This window comes from Scyliorhinus canicula, chromosome 3 (genome assembly GCF_902713615.1).
Source record: "Scyliorhinus canicula chromosome 3, sScyCan1.1, whole genome shotgun sequence".
Classification (NCBI taxonomy): Eukaryota; Metazoa; Chordata; class Chondrichthyes; order Carcharhiniformes; family Scyliorhinidae; genus Scyliorhinus; species Scyliorhinus canicula.
In genome coordinates this window covers 34684860-34699958 of record NC_052148.1, presented here as the reverse complement: position 1 = coordinate 34699958, position 15099 = coordinate 34684860, and the positions used below count along the sequence as shown (strand labels likewise).

The following is a 15099-nucleotide window of genomic DNA, read 5'->3' as shown; positions in this document are numbered from 1 at the left end:
ATTTCCTTTCCAAGGCACTGACTGCTGGTGCAAAGTCGCACAAGCAGTGCGCTGTTTGAAATGCCAACCTTTTCTTTTTCCTTCTCACAGATTGGAATTGCACAGCAAGTCTATATATTTTTTTGAGGTTTGTGTTCTTGTTAAGACTGCAAAGCTACATCCTCTGCGTTTACATACACTGAAAGACTATCATAAAAGCAAATTACTGTGGATGTTGGAATCGGAAACCAAAGAAAACCCCTGCAGGTCTGGCAGCATCTGTAAGGAGAGAAAAGAGCTAAGGTTGAGTCCAGATGACCCTTTGTCAAAGCTGAAAGACTATTACTTTCTTCAAGCTTAATTGTGAGAGTGGAAGTTGTAGCCTGCTTTGTATCACTCTTTGCAGGTTGACTGGCTGTAAAATTGGCTGCAATCCAATCTCACATGCACTGCGTAACTGACTGGATTCACAGGTGCTGAACCCATGTTGCCGTAATGTAGATTCAATTAGATATGATTTTACACTGGCAAAGGTTGAGACACATACTGAATGAATTTAGTAGAAATGTAGCAACTTTGATAATCCGCTCAGCCTTTCGGCACACTCGGGTCAATGACAACAGTGGCCTCTTGTGGTAACTCTTCTAACTAAACTTTTAAAAAATGGAACCCAAGCTATCCATTGCTGCCTCTGCACCTATGTAGGATCAACCCCTCTGGGCTATATTGTATATCACCACATAAATATTATTTTATCCAGTTGGGCACCAGGAGAGCTGGATCAGTTGATTTAGAGTAGCACACCGTCAGACCACTTACAATTTCTAACATGTAATTTGTAAGAATAATATTCCGTCCTTTTTTTGGTTTTACTTTTTCCCATCAAATCAATGTTTTCCAATCTGCAGTACTACGAGAAAACTTGTATCTATATAACACCTTGCATTATCTATCAGAGACATCTAAAATTCTGAATGTATCATGTCTACTCTGAAAGGTGGCAGCTACAAAAGGCTAGTCTCTCCTGACACATGCTGCTAGTTTAAACCTTAGAGTGGGATTGAACCTACAACCTCTGATTCAGAAGGGGGGATGCAATCCATTGAACCACAATGGCCTTCGCTCTCACAAGGCAAAATGCTGCAGATGCTGCAGACCTGAAATGGATAATGCTGGACACCCTCAGCTGAGCAGTTAGTACTTACTTCTGGAGGGAGAGATAGTTAATATTTTGGGTCACTGACTTCTCATCAGAGTTTTCACTCTCTTCTGTGTTGCACAGTGTGCGCCATATTCAAAGCACATAGTTTAACCTTTCAGAACTCATTAAGATGATCAACATCCCCATAAAGGCACAATATTATCAAAAAGGTACAGCTTCGTATATCAATGTGATTATTAAATAGACAGTAATGATTCTACTAATAATAATCTTTTATTGTCACAAGTACGAAGCTGTGAAATGCCCCTAGCCGCCACATTTCGGTGCCTGATTGGGTGAGCCGGTACAGGAATTGAATCTGCGCTGCTGGCCTTGTTCTGCATTACAAACCAGCTGCCTAGCCCACTGAGCTAAACCGACCCATACTAAAATAAATCCTGGATGTTCATGGTAAAAGGTTTTGATGTGATATTCCGAATTGTTTTTGACACTTTCACAATTATCGTGGGATTTTCACTGAAACTATTGCTGATCAAATGATTGTTTTATAAAATGCCCGATATCTTTGCTTATACTTATAATACATCATCTGCTTTACGAGATGGTACAATAGTCACCGTTATCAAAAGTAAATCCGCTCTGACAAACGAAAAAGCCATTTGGATTTTAATGCATAAATCGAGATTATACAGTGCTTATCAAAAGACTTTTGGATACAATTCTTGTATTTGTTAGCAATGTGCATCTGAACATCTGGTGTTACTATGGGTGGTTTATTGATGCATGATAGAAAGAAAAAGAGGACACACTGTGTACTACACAAACAACAAGGGTAATTACTTCAGATTGTAAAATGATAATGCTCTCATTATATGAACAAGGTAACTAAAAGGTCTATTTATTCCCACTCCCATAATGATTTCATATGTCAAACCCCAGAAACCCCAAATTGTTGAAGCAATCGGTACAGGAACAGATTCTCTTCATTCCAACAACAGGCAAAGATGAGAAGGGGCAATTTAGCCCCCTCAAGTATCCTGCTGCATTTTGAAATTTCTAACTATGATTATTGTTCTTGTTTTTTTTTCTGCTCAACTCTGTCAGAGATTACTATGAGACAAATTGAACACTTTCTCGCTTCCAGTGCTGTTGGCTAGCATTCGAGGAACTGGCGAAGATAAATGGGCTGAACTTTTCTGAAAACTTATGCAGTAGTAATGGTGCAGCTGTGTGGCATGTCATTATTATAACACAGCGTGATGGTGATGTTACTGAACTAGTAACAGTAACTGAACTAGTAACTAGGGCAGCACGGTAGCATAGTGGTTAGCACAGTTGCTTCACAGCTCCAGGGTCCCAGGTTCGATTCCCAGCTGCTGGAATTTGAGTTCACTCAATCAATCTGGAGGATAAAGCTAATCTCAGTAACAGTGACCATGAAGCTATCATCAATTGTCAAAAGTGGTAGCACAGTGGTTATCACTGTTGCTTCACAGCTCCAGGGTTCCAGGTTTGATACCCGGCTTGGGTCACTGTCTGTGCGGAGTCTGCACGTTCTCCCCATGTGTGCGTGGGTTTCCTCCGGATGCTCCGGTTTCCTCCCACAGTCCAAAGATGTGCAGGTTAGGTTGATTGGCCATCCTAAAAATGGCCCTTAGTGTCCAAAAACGTGGGGTGGGGTTATTGGGGATAGGGTGGTGATGTGAGCTTGGGTAGCGTGCTCTTTCAAAGGGCTTGTGCAGACTCGATGGGCCAAATGGCCTCCTCCTGCACTGTAAATTCTACGATTCTATGAAAAACTCATCTGGTCAGTAATATCCTTTAGGGAAGGAAATCTGCCATCCTCAACTTGTCTGGTCGACATGCGACTCCAGACCCATATCAATGTGGTTGACTTTTAACAGTCCCCCTCTGAAATGGCCTAGCAAGCCACTCAGTTCAATGGCAATTAGAGATGGGCAACAAATGCTGGCATTATCATAGAATCCCTACAGTGCAGGAGGAGGTCATTCAGCCCATCGAGTCTGCACCGACTCTCCAAAAAAAAAAAGCACCCTACCGAGGCCCAATTCCGCTATTCCCATAATACAGCAGAACTTTTTGATACTAAGAGGCAACTTAAAATCAACATTTAAAACTCACATACCTTTGGACTGTGGAAGGAAACCAGAGCACCGGGAGGAAACCCTTGCAGACACGGGGAAAATATGCAAACTCCACTTAGTCGCCCGAGGCCGGAATTGAACCTGGGTCCCTGGAGCTGTGAGACAGCAGTGCTAACCACTGTGTTGGTGTGCCACTTTTCCTGTGACACCCACATCCCACGAAAGAATAAATTTTGAAAAGTGCCAGGAAATTTGGCAGAGGTATGCTACGCTAGCTTTTACACTGTGCCAATATTTCCTGAACCGCTTGCACCACCTTTACCCTCGCCCAAACAATATCACAACACTCCACCCATTAAGATCAATCATGATCTCAAAATTCCTGAAAGTTTTATAAAGATATTAAAACGATAAGTAGGTAAAGTTCAGCTGGTTCATCACCTCTTCCCACCACTCAGCTTGCCCAGAGCACTGTGACCAGACATTTCCTACCCTCCACCCCCCTGAAGCCGTGTCAGCTCTGCAGTGAAACCAAAAGAGAACTGGAGAGAAATGTTTCTTGCCCCTAACTCCAGAAACAAAACTAAATGGCTCAAATCTTGCTTCTACCATATACAAGTATTAAACTGTATTGTCTGCACATAAGTGTCTAAAAGTGCTGAGCTTTTGCGACTAACCATTTGGTGCACTTCTGGTTTCTGGACCAAAGACAGATCGTTTCCAATTTAAGATGCTCACCCGAAACTCACAACAACACAAATACAAAAGTCTATCGAAGTCCAGGCAATATCATGCAGAATGGGCGTACTTCCTCTTCAATTAAATCCTTTGAACTGAGGTCCACCTTGATGCATAATAGATGTAATTTCCATCAGTACAAGGTTGAGACAAAATTTGGTTGCACAGAAAACAGTGGGAAAAGTTTAAAACATTCCAATATGAATTGTGCCATTTGTAGCCTTATTGCTGAGAAGGGAAAGCTAGATTGTGTTCATCATTGGGTGGCAGCAGAGTATTATTCACCATGAACCGAGATCAGCCAAGCACACCACAGTTGCTACATGATAAGCATTCCTCCCACCCTTTAAGCAACAGACAAGTGTGCAATTGCTTTTTAGCAATTGCTTGCTTCAGTGAGTGCCCTCTTTTCCATCAGGAGCAGCCAACTGTTGAGGGATGGCACCTTAAAGGTCAGCGATCAGAAGGGAGAAGGAGAATAAACAATGGGATGTTTGCTTTATTTAAATCCTGGAAATGGTACTAAGAGCCCAGATTTTGTTTCGGATATTACGTCAAGGATGAATGCGCATGACAATACTAATGTGTAAACAACCCAGCAATTCGTGGTGAATTGATTTGCATTATGAGTCGCGAATTGCCGCAAGTTTTGTGCTGCTCCAACATTCATCTCAAGAAACAGTCACTCACCCTCAAACTCACTGAGTTTAAAGAAACGTCTCCATTTGCCCAGTGAATTCAAACTACACTTGACACATAAAATTAGGGCTGGTACTTAACGATGAAAGTGAAAGTCACCATAGTCCCCTTTTTGAGAGAGAGCTGACTGGTGGTGATTTAACCCGAGGGTCACCACACCTCAGGCAAGGGGCAAGGGGCAAGGTTGAGAAGGCAGAGTCGTGGAGAATCTCAGCGGTACGGGAATTGAACCCGCGCTACGGGAATTGAACCCGCACTGTTGGCATCGCTCCGCATCACGAACCAATCAACCGTTGGGACCCTACTAATTACGAGGCTTTTCGATTCAACCACCTGGGCACATAAAGCCTGCATTTGAAACTACGGAACTTCAAACCTGCAAGCAGCAAAGTCTTCTTCAAGATTCTTTCAAATTGTAATTCTTTTTCTCACTTTTCCATACGGTCTTTTCTTTTCTCTCTTTTTTTCTATTTTTATTAATTTAGAGTACCCTATTAATTTTATTCAATTTTTTTTGTTCGGGGCAATTTAGCGTGGCCAATCCACCTGCACATTTTGCGACTCAAGCACAAGGGTTACGGGTATAGAGTGGATAAGTGGGTTTGAGTAGTGTGATCATTGCTCGGCACAACATCGAGGGCCGAAGGGCCTGTTCTGTGCTGTACTGTTCTACATCTTTGGGTTGTGGGGACGAAACCCACGCAAACATGGGGAGAATGTGCAAACTCCACACGGACAGTGACCCAGAGCCGGGATCGAACCTGGGACCTCAGCGGCGTGAGGCAGCAATGCTAGCCACTGTGCCACCGTGCTGCCCCTTTTCTCTCTCTCTTAATCCGTTCTTCCCTATCCTCTCGTTAGTTGTCTTTGTATTTATTTTGACTTGAATTCATTCTTCCCATTGGTTGCGAAGGTAGGCTTTTGGTCGCATCATTCACCAAGATTCCAGATGCCCTGATAACCTCGCCACACCATCATCGCCTCACAACTGCAGCAAGCTGAGGGGCAACATTTTTTCGAGCTGTACTATTGGGGGCGGGGGGGGGGGGGGGGGGGGGGGGGGGGGGGGAAGAGAAGGAAACCAACAAGATGGCCCACTCCAGAAAACCCTGGGCCAATATCTGTGTGATCAGCAATATCAAATACCTCTTTGGAAAATAGAAAACATTACTGTTCTCTGCAGGGTATGTTCTTACATGATGTGTCTCTAATCTTTTTTTTTTAAATAATTTTTATTGACATTTTTCGATACAAACATTTACCCCTACTACATTTTAAATTATAACACAACAAATCCCCCCTGGAAAATCCTCCCCACGCCCTCCCCCGCGCGCATCCCCCCACCCTCCCCGCGCTACCAGTCTAGCAACCAAACCGTTTTTCCCTTTCTGCCGATGGCCTCGGGCAGTCATTGCCCGCGACCCCCCGCTGACGTGCTCCCTTCGTTGCTATCCCCCCCCCCCCCCTCCCCCCCCCCCCCCCCCCTTTCTCCCCGGGTTGCTGCTGTTTCGGCCTCCAGTTCCTATCTCTGATCCAGAAAGTCAAGGAAGGGCTGCCACTGCCGGAAGAACCCCTGTACCGACCCTCTCAGGGCGAATTTGATTCTTTCCAATTGGATGAAGCTTGCCATGTCGTTTAACCAGGTGTTAACACTTGGTGGCCTTGTGTCCCTCCACTGAATCAAGATCCTTCTCCGGGCTACCAAGGACGCAAAGGCCAATATACCGGCCTCCCCTGCCTCCTGTACTCCTGGCTCCACCCCAACCCCAAAAATCGCTAGCCCCCACCCTGGTTTGACCCTGGTTCCCACCACTCTCGATACCGTCCCCGCCACCCCCTCCCAGAACTCTTCCAGTGCCGGGCACATCCAGAACATATGTACATGGTTCGCAGGGCTTCCCGAACACCTAACACACCTGTCCTCACCCCCGAAGAACCGACTCATCCTAGTCCCCGTCATATGGGCTCTGTGCAGCACCTTAAATTGGATGAGGCCCAACCTTGCACACGACGACGACGAATTGACCCTCTCTAAGGCATCCGCCCATGTCCCATCTTCTATCTGCTCTCCCAGCTCCGCTTCCCACTTGTCTCTCAGCTCCTCTATCGATACCTCCTCCACCTCCTGCATTATTTTGTAGATGTCCGAGACCTTCCCTTCTCCGACCCAGACCCCTGACAGCACTCTATCACTCACCCCTCTATCGGGAAGCGAGGGAAATCCTTCCACCTGTCGTCTGGCAAATGCCTTCACCTGCAGGTATCTAAACGTGTTCCCCGGGGGAGCTCAAATTTCTCCTCCAGCTCTCCCAGGCTCGCAAACCTCCCCTCTATGAACATGTCCCTCAGTTGCCTGATGCCCGCCCTGTGCCAGCTCTGGAATCCCCCGCCAGTGTTCCCCGGGACAAATCTGTGGTTCCCTCTCAGTGGCGCCGCCATCAGACCCCCCACTTCCCCCCTGTGTCGCCTCCACTGCCCCCAGATTTTAAGGGTGGCCGCCACTACCGGACTCGTGGTATACCTTGTGGGGGGGAGCGGCCATGGTGCCGTTACTAGCGCCCCCAGGCTTGTATTGCCGCAGGACGCCCTCTCCATACGTTTCCAAGCTGCCCCCTCCCCCTCCATCACCCACTTGCGCACCATCGATGCGTTCGCCGCCCAGTAGTATCCGGAAAGATTGGGTAGCGCTAATCCTCCACTGTCCCTACTCCGTTCCAAGAAAATCCTTCTCACTCTAGGGGTGCCATGTGCCCACACATAGCCCATAATGCTGCTAGTTACCTTCTTGAAGAAGGCCCTGGGGAGAAAGATGGGCAAGCACTGGAACAGAAACAAGAACCTCGGGAGGACCGTCATTTTGACTGACTGCACCCTCCCTGCTAGCGACAGCGGTACCATGTCCCACCTCTTGAACTCCTCCTCCATCTGCTCCACCAGCCTTGAAAAGTTCAGCTTGTGGAGCGTCCCCCAGTTCCTTGCCACCTGCACCCCCAAGTACCTGAAGCTCTTTACTGCTCTCTTAAAGGGGAGCCGCCCAATTCCCTCCCCCTGATCTCCCGGGTGTATCACAAAGACCTCACTTTTACCCACATTTAATTTATATCCCGAAAAGTCCCCAAACTCCGCTAGTATTTCCATTACCTCCGGCATTCCCCCTTCCGGGTCCGCCACATATAACAACAAATCATCCGCATAGAGTGATACCCGATGTTCCTCCCCTCCCCTTGTCAGTCCTCTCCACCCCCCTGAACCCCTCAGTGCCATCGCCAACGGTTCGATCGCTAATGCAAATAGTAAGGGGGATAGGGGGCATCCCTGCCTGGTACCTCGATGGAGCCCAAAATACTCTGACCTCCTCCCGTTTGTAACCACACTCGCCATCGGGGCCGAATACAGCAGCTTCACCCACTTGATAAATCCCTCCCCAAACCCAAACCGTTCCAGCGTCTCCCACAGGTATTCCCACTCCACCCTATCGAATGCCTTCTCCGCATCCAGTGCTACCACTATCTCAGCCTCCCCCTCCACTGCTGGCATCATAATCACATTCAACAGTCTCCGGACATTTGTGTTAAGTTGTCGTCCCTTTACGAACCCCGTCTGGTCCTCATGGATTACCCCTGGCACACAATCCTCTATTCTGGTTGCCAGGACCTTTGCCAACAGTTTGGCATCTACATTCAAGAGGGAGATAGGCCTGTAGGACCCGCACTGTACAGGGTCTTTGTCCCGCTTCAGGATCAAGGAGATCAGGGCCTGTGACATTGTCGGGGGCAGAACCCCCCCCCCTCTCGCGCCTCATTGAAGGCTCGCACCAGCACTGGACCCACCAAGTCCACATACTTCTTATAAAATTTCACCGGGAACCCATCCGGCCCCGGCGCCTTCCCCGCCTGCATCTGGCCTATCCCTTTAACTAGCTCCTGCAGCTCTATCGGCGCCCCCAGCCCCTCCACCCGTTCCTCCTGGACCTTTGGGAACCTCAATCTATCGAGGAAGTTCTCCATTCCCCCCCTCCTCCTGGGCGGCTCAGACCGGTACAATTCCCTGTAGAAATCCCTGAAGACCCCGTTCACCTCTTGCCCCTTCTGCACTACGTTCCCTCCCTTCTCTCTCACTCCCCCAATCTCTCTGGCTGCATCTCGCTTGCGCAGCTGGTGTGCTAGCATCCTGCTCGCCTTTTCCCCGTACTCATAGACCGCGCCCTGTGCCCTTCTCCATTGCGTCTCCGCCTTCCTAGTGGTCAGTAGGTCAAACTGGGCCTGTAAACTGCGCCGCTCCCTCAACAGCCCCTCCTCTGGTGTCTCCGCATATCTCCTGTCCACTTCTATAAGTTCCCCTACCAGTCTCTCCCTCTCCTGCCTCTCCTTCCTTTCTCTGTGTGCCCTTATGGAGATCAGCTCTCCTCTGATCACTGCTTTCAGGGCCTCCCAGACTACCCCCACCTTCACCTCGCCCGTGTCGTTCGTGCCCAGATATCTCTCAATGCCCTTCCGGACCCTTCCGCACACCTCATCGGCCGCCAGATAGCCCCACATCCAGGCGCCACAACGGGCGCTGGTCCCGTGCTTCCCCCAGTTCTACCTCTACCCAGTGTGGTGCATGGTCCGAAATCGCAATGGCCGAGTACTCCGTGTCCTGCACTCTCGAAATCAGCCCCCTGCTCAGTACAAAAAAGTCTATTCTGGAGTACACCCTGTGGACGTGGGAGAAAAAAGAATACTCCCTCGCCCTTGGCCTGCCAAATCTCCAAGGGTCTACCCCCCCCATCTGCTCCATGAACCCCCTTAGCACCTCTGCCGCTGCCGGCCTCCTATTCGTCCTGGAACTCGATCTGTCCAGCCCAGGGTCGAGCACTGTATTGAAGTCCCCCCCCATGATCAGGCCCCCTGCCTCCAGACCCGGAATGAGGCCCAACAGGCGCCTCATAAAACCCGCGTCATCCCAATTCGGGGCATACACATTCACCAGCACCACATTCTCTCCCTGCAGCCTACCCTTCACCATCACGTACCTACCCTCCTTATCTGCTACCACCTGCGCCGCCACGAACGACACCCTCTTTCCCACCAAAATCGCCACCCCCCGGTTCTTTGCGTCCAAGCCTGAGTGGAACACCTGTCCCACCCACCCCCTTCTCAGGCGCACCTGGTCTACTACTCTCAAGTGAGTCTCCTGCAACATTGCCACATCCGCCTGCAGTCCCTTTAGGTGTGAAAAAACCCTTGATCTCTTGACCGGCCCATTCAGCCCCCTCACGTTCCAAGTAATCAACCGGGTCGCGGAGCGACCCGTCCCTTTCCCCTGTCTATTAGCCATGTCCTGTCCCCTGTTCGCCCCGGGTCGACCCTCCCCTTCTGACCCGTTCCCCATGGCGATGGCCCCCCCCCTCTCTCCTCCCGTTCTTCCCTTCCCGTCCTCGGCCTTTCCAGCAGCAACCCGGTATCCCCCCCTAAACCCCCCCCCCCCCCCCCCCCCCCCCCCGGCTAGGACCCCTCCTAGCCGCGGTGTATCCACCATCGTACTCCCGAGAGTCAGCTGGTTTTCGCTGACCCGGCTGCCCCTGCCACACTCCGACTCCTCCCGATGTGGGGGGGGGAGGGGCCTCCCCCCCCCCTTGCCATCCCTCTCTGACCCCGCTTCAGCGCGGGAAAAGCCGCCATTGCTGGCCACACCCCACTCTTCTCTCCTCCCCCTTCCTCCGTCCCGCGCGCGGGAAACAGGGGAAAGCCCGCGCTTTCGCCCGGCCACACCCTACCCCGCCATCTTCAATTCCACCCCCGTCCCCATCCAAGCCCATAAAAAAGCCCCCTTAAAACGAGAGGAAGAAAAAAGAGAAAAAGAAAACACGCATAACCAACTTGCACCCCCCCCCGTCCCGCCTCCCCAACTTAACAATATAACAATATAAATAACAAATCTCAAATAAATACATAAATACATAACTATGCCTGCATAACTAAATAACTACCCAATAATAACGTATTTAACCATCACCCTCCATCGAACAGAACAGTAACCATAACCCTTAAAGAACAGATCAAAAAACAGTAAAAAGCCCCCCCTACAACAACAATAATTAAGGGAAGTTGGCAACGGGAAGAGACACACAAAAAGGAACAAAGAAACCCCCCATAACACAAGTTTCAAAGAAACCAAACGATCCATCAACTTTAACCAAGTTCCGACCTGGCCTAAGAAAGACATGGGCCACTTGATCAGTCAAGGGTACTCGGGCGGCCTCGACCGCCGGCGTTCCCAAGTTCTAGTTCAGGTCCAGCTTTTCCTCCCGAACAAAAGTCCATGCCTCCTCTGGGGTCTCAAAGTAATGGTGCTGGTCCTTGTAGGTGACCCACAAGCGCGCTGGCTGCAGCATTCCGAACTTGATCCTCTTTGCGTGCAGCACCGCCTTCGTCCGGTTAAACCGGGCCCGCCGCTTTGCCACCTCCGCACTCCAGTCCTGATATATCCGCACCGTCGAATTCTCCCATTTGCTGCTTTTCTCCCTCTTGGCCCACCTCAGCACTTTCTCCCGATCACAGAAACGCTGGAATCGCACCAGCACCGCCCTCGGGGGCTCGTTCGCCCTAGGCCGCCTAGCCATGACCCGATATGCTTCTTCCAGCTCCAGGGGCGATGGACCGGCCCCCTCTCCCATCAGGGAGCTCAGCATCTCCGCTACATATTTCGGGAGATCAGGCCCCTCCAGGCCTTCTGCTAGGCCCAGGATCCTCAAGTTCTTCCGCCTCATTCGAGTGTCCAGCTCCTCAAAGCGGCTCTGCCATTTCAGGTGGAGTGCCTCGTGCACCTCCACCTTTCCCACGAGGACCGTGGCCTCCTCCTCCCTTGCAGTCATCTCCTGCTGCAGCTCTCTTATCGACGCCTCTTGGGTCGCCTGGGCCCCCATCAGCCTTGTGGTCGTCGCGTTCATAGACTCTAAGAGTTCCACTTTCAGCTCCGTAAAACACCGGAGGAGAGCGGCCTGCTGCTCCTCCGCCCATTTTCTCCAATCTTCTAGTGCGCCACCGGCCGCCATTTTGGTCCTCTTCCCCCGCTTTTTTCGGGGAGCTGCTGCCGCTTTTTTTTGTCGCCCCACTCCGAGTACCGACCATAAAGTTGGTCTCACTCTCCTCAGGGAGCCTTCCCCCACCGGGATTCGTCTTTACAGTACCGTCGGGGCCCTCCAATCGGCCCTTAAACACCTTTGTCGCAGGAGCTGCCAAATGTGCGACTTAGCTGGTCATAGCCGCAACCGGAAGTCCCTGTGTCTCTAATCTTGACATTACAGTGAGTCCTAGGCCAGTATGGTCATCAGAGATTAATGAATTAGATCCAGAGAATGTGTTCATTTCTCTCCTCCTGGCTTTGTTGATGATATCATCCTCCTACAAGGTTCAGGAACACTCATTGGTTTGTCTAATGGTTAATTTCAACAAACACTGACTTCCATTAGTTCAGCGAGCTGTCAAAAACTAAACAAGGCCAAGCCTGCTTTTCAAAATCTCCTTTTACTGTTAAGTTGCTACACGGGGTTTGTGTACTGACATTGGTCGACACTTTTGAGGATAAATATTTGTTGAAAATATGTTGCCAGGTTACCATCAAATTGGGTTTTGGGAGTGGAGGAGAGTGCTGGTGAGAAAGGTGAGGAAGTCTGCCACACTTGTGTAGTTTGGAAAGTTAAAATAAGATTAAAAAGGGAGAAGTACTCCATCCTGAATAATCACATGATGCTACTGTGTTCCTAAATATATAACTTTCTGGAGGGAGCCGCCTGTGTAGTATAAGGATTTTTAGAAAAAGACCATTTGAATCAGCAAGGTTTAGTCTTAGTGGATTTTGTTTGTAATAGCTGTTCCCCTATTGAGTGAACATGACTGTCCTTATCAGACTCCTGAATGACCCACTTCTGGACTGAACTGATCGCTCTTCTACTGTTGCGGCACTATACCCCTTATGCTTCACCCAATGTCTATGTATTTACATTGTGGATTTATCGTATGTCACAGAGGACACTGAAAATCTGCTTAATAATAATAGTCTTTATTAGTGTCACAAGTAGGCTTACATTAACACTGCAATTAAATTACTGTAAAAATCCCCGAGTCGCCACATTCCGGCGCCTGTTCAGGTACACGGAGGGAGAATTCAGAATGTCCAATTCACCTAACAAGCATGCCTTTTGGGACATCTTTTGGCAGAGGGATATAGATGGTTTAAGTGAGTTGGCAAGAGGCAGATGGAGTACAATGTTGAGGTCAACCATTTTGGTCTGAACAACAGCAAAATGGACTATTATTTAAATAGTTAAGAATTGCAGCCTGCTGCTGTGCAGTGGGACCTGGGTGTCCTTGTGCATGAATCACAAAAAGTTGGTTTGCAGGTGCAGTAGGTAATTAAGGCGGCAAATTGAATTTGTCCTTCATTGCTAGAGGGATGGAGTTTAACAACAGGGAGGTTATGTTGCAGCTGTATTGGGTGCTGGTGAGGTCACTCCTGGAGTACTGTGTACAGTTTTGGTATCCTTATTTGAGAAAGGATGTACTGGCACTGGAAGGGGTGCAGAGGAGATTCACGAGGTTGATTCAGGAGTTGAGAGGATTGACTTATGAGGAGAGACTGAGAAGATTGGGACTATACTCAATGGAATTTAGAAGATTGAGGGGGGATCTTATAGAAACATAGAAAATTATGTCGGTAATAGATAGGAAAGAAACAGGGAGGTTGTTTCCACTGGCGAGTGAAACCAGAACTAGAGGGCATAGACTCAAAATAAGGGGGAACAGATTTAGGGCTGAGTTGAGGAGGAACTTCTTCACCCAAAGGGTCGTGAACAGGCTCGAGAGGCTGAGTGGCCTACTCCTGCTCTTTATTCTGTGTTCATATGTAAAGACTCACTACTACAAAGAGAACATAGGTTTTCCTTCTCTCGGTCTTAAATTGGCGATCCCCTATTTTTGAACAGTGACCCCTAGTTCTAGATTCTCCCACAAGAGGAAACATCCTCTCCACATCTACCCTATCAAGACCCCTCAGGATCTTAAACATTTCAATCAAGTCACTTCTTACTCTTCTGAACACTAACGGGTACAACCATAGCCTGTCCAATCTTTCCTCACAAGACAACCCAACCATTCCTGGTATTGGGCTAGTAAACTTTTTCTGAACTGCTTTGAACATATTTACATCCTTCCTTAAATAAGGAGACCAATACAGTACACGGTACTCCAGATGTAGTTTCACCACTGCCCCGTACAACTGAGGCAGAACCTCCCTACTTTTGTAATCAATTCCCGTTGCAATAAACAATCACATTCTATTAGCTTTCCTAATTACCTGCATACTAATCTTTTGTGATTCATGCACGAGGGCACCCAGATCCCTCTGTATTTCAGAGCTTTGGAATCTCTTTCTTTTATAAACCAGGCAATGCCCAGGGTGCCATTTGCCCCCTAGTCAACAACTTACAGCACTTTTAATGTAATAAAGTAACCAAAATGCTTCACAGGAATGAAACTAGACACAGAGTCACATTCGGTCAGATGACCAGATGCTTAGTGAATGATATAGGTAGGTTTTAAGAAGTGCCTTAAAAGAGGAAAGGGAGAAAGCCTCCACCTCGTGTGCGAGGTTGCGGCTGATACAGCTGAAGGTGGTGTATAGAGTGCACCTTACAAGGGTGAGGATGAGCCGGCTCTTTGAGGCGGTAGAAGATGTGTGTGAACGTTGCTGGGGGGTGCCCACAAACCACGTTCATATGTTTCGTTCTGTCCAAAGTTGGACGATTACTAGAAGGAGGTGTTCAGGGTAATCTCTAAAATGGTGCACGTGAAACTGGACCCTGGCCCTCGGGAGGCCATATTCGGGGTGTCAGACCAGCCGGGATTGGAAACAGGTGCAGAGGCAGATATTATAGCCTTCGCCTCGTTGATCGCCTGAAGGCGGATCCTGTTAGGGTGAAGATCAACCTCTGCACCCTGTGCCCTGGTGTGGCAGGGGGACCTGCTGGAATTCTTGACGCTTTTAAAGGTCAAATTTGAACTGAGGGGAAGGTTGGAGGAATTCTACAATTCATGGGCATTATTTATTATGCACTTTCGAGAATTGGATCACATCGAACATTAGGGGGGTTGGGGGCTGGGAGTGTTGGGTGCAGGGGGAACTGTATGTGTTAATGGTGACTCCTCCTCTTTGTCATTTGTTTATGTTAACATGCGGGCTAATGTTTGGGGGTTTGATGGGAGGATGGGATCGTTGTTATTGATATGGGAATTGACTTTACATTCGTTGCTGATTATTGTTTATTGTTGGGTGTAAATTTGGGAGAAAATGTGAAAAAGGAGAGTTAAAAAAAAGAGGAAAGGGAGATATAAAGTCAGAGAGGTTTAGGGAGTGAAAGCCAGAGCTTACAGCCGA

The 15099-nt window shown here is 48.8% G+C and overlaps 1 protein-coding gene across 8 annotated transcripts in view; it reads right to left on the bottom strand.

Moving 5' to 3' along the window:
- Positions 1-15099, bottom strand: part of LOC119963898 (zinc finger matrin-type protein 1-like) — a 160235-nt gene that overhangs the window by 34744 nt on the left and 110392 nt on the right. The window contains exon 1 of one of the 8 annotated variants that reach the window (XM_038793286.1): positions 3985-4060. The exons of the other annotated variants lie outside the window; for them this stretch is intronic. The gene's annotated coding sequence lies outside the window, so the exon portion shown is untranslated. Of the gene's footprint in view, positions 1-3984; positions 4061-15099 lie in introns of those variants that run through there. 8 annotated transcript variants of the gene reach the window in all.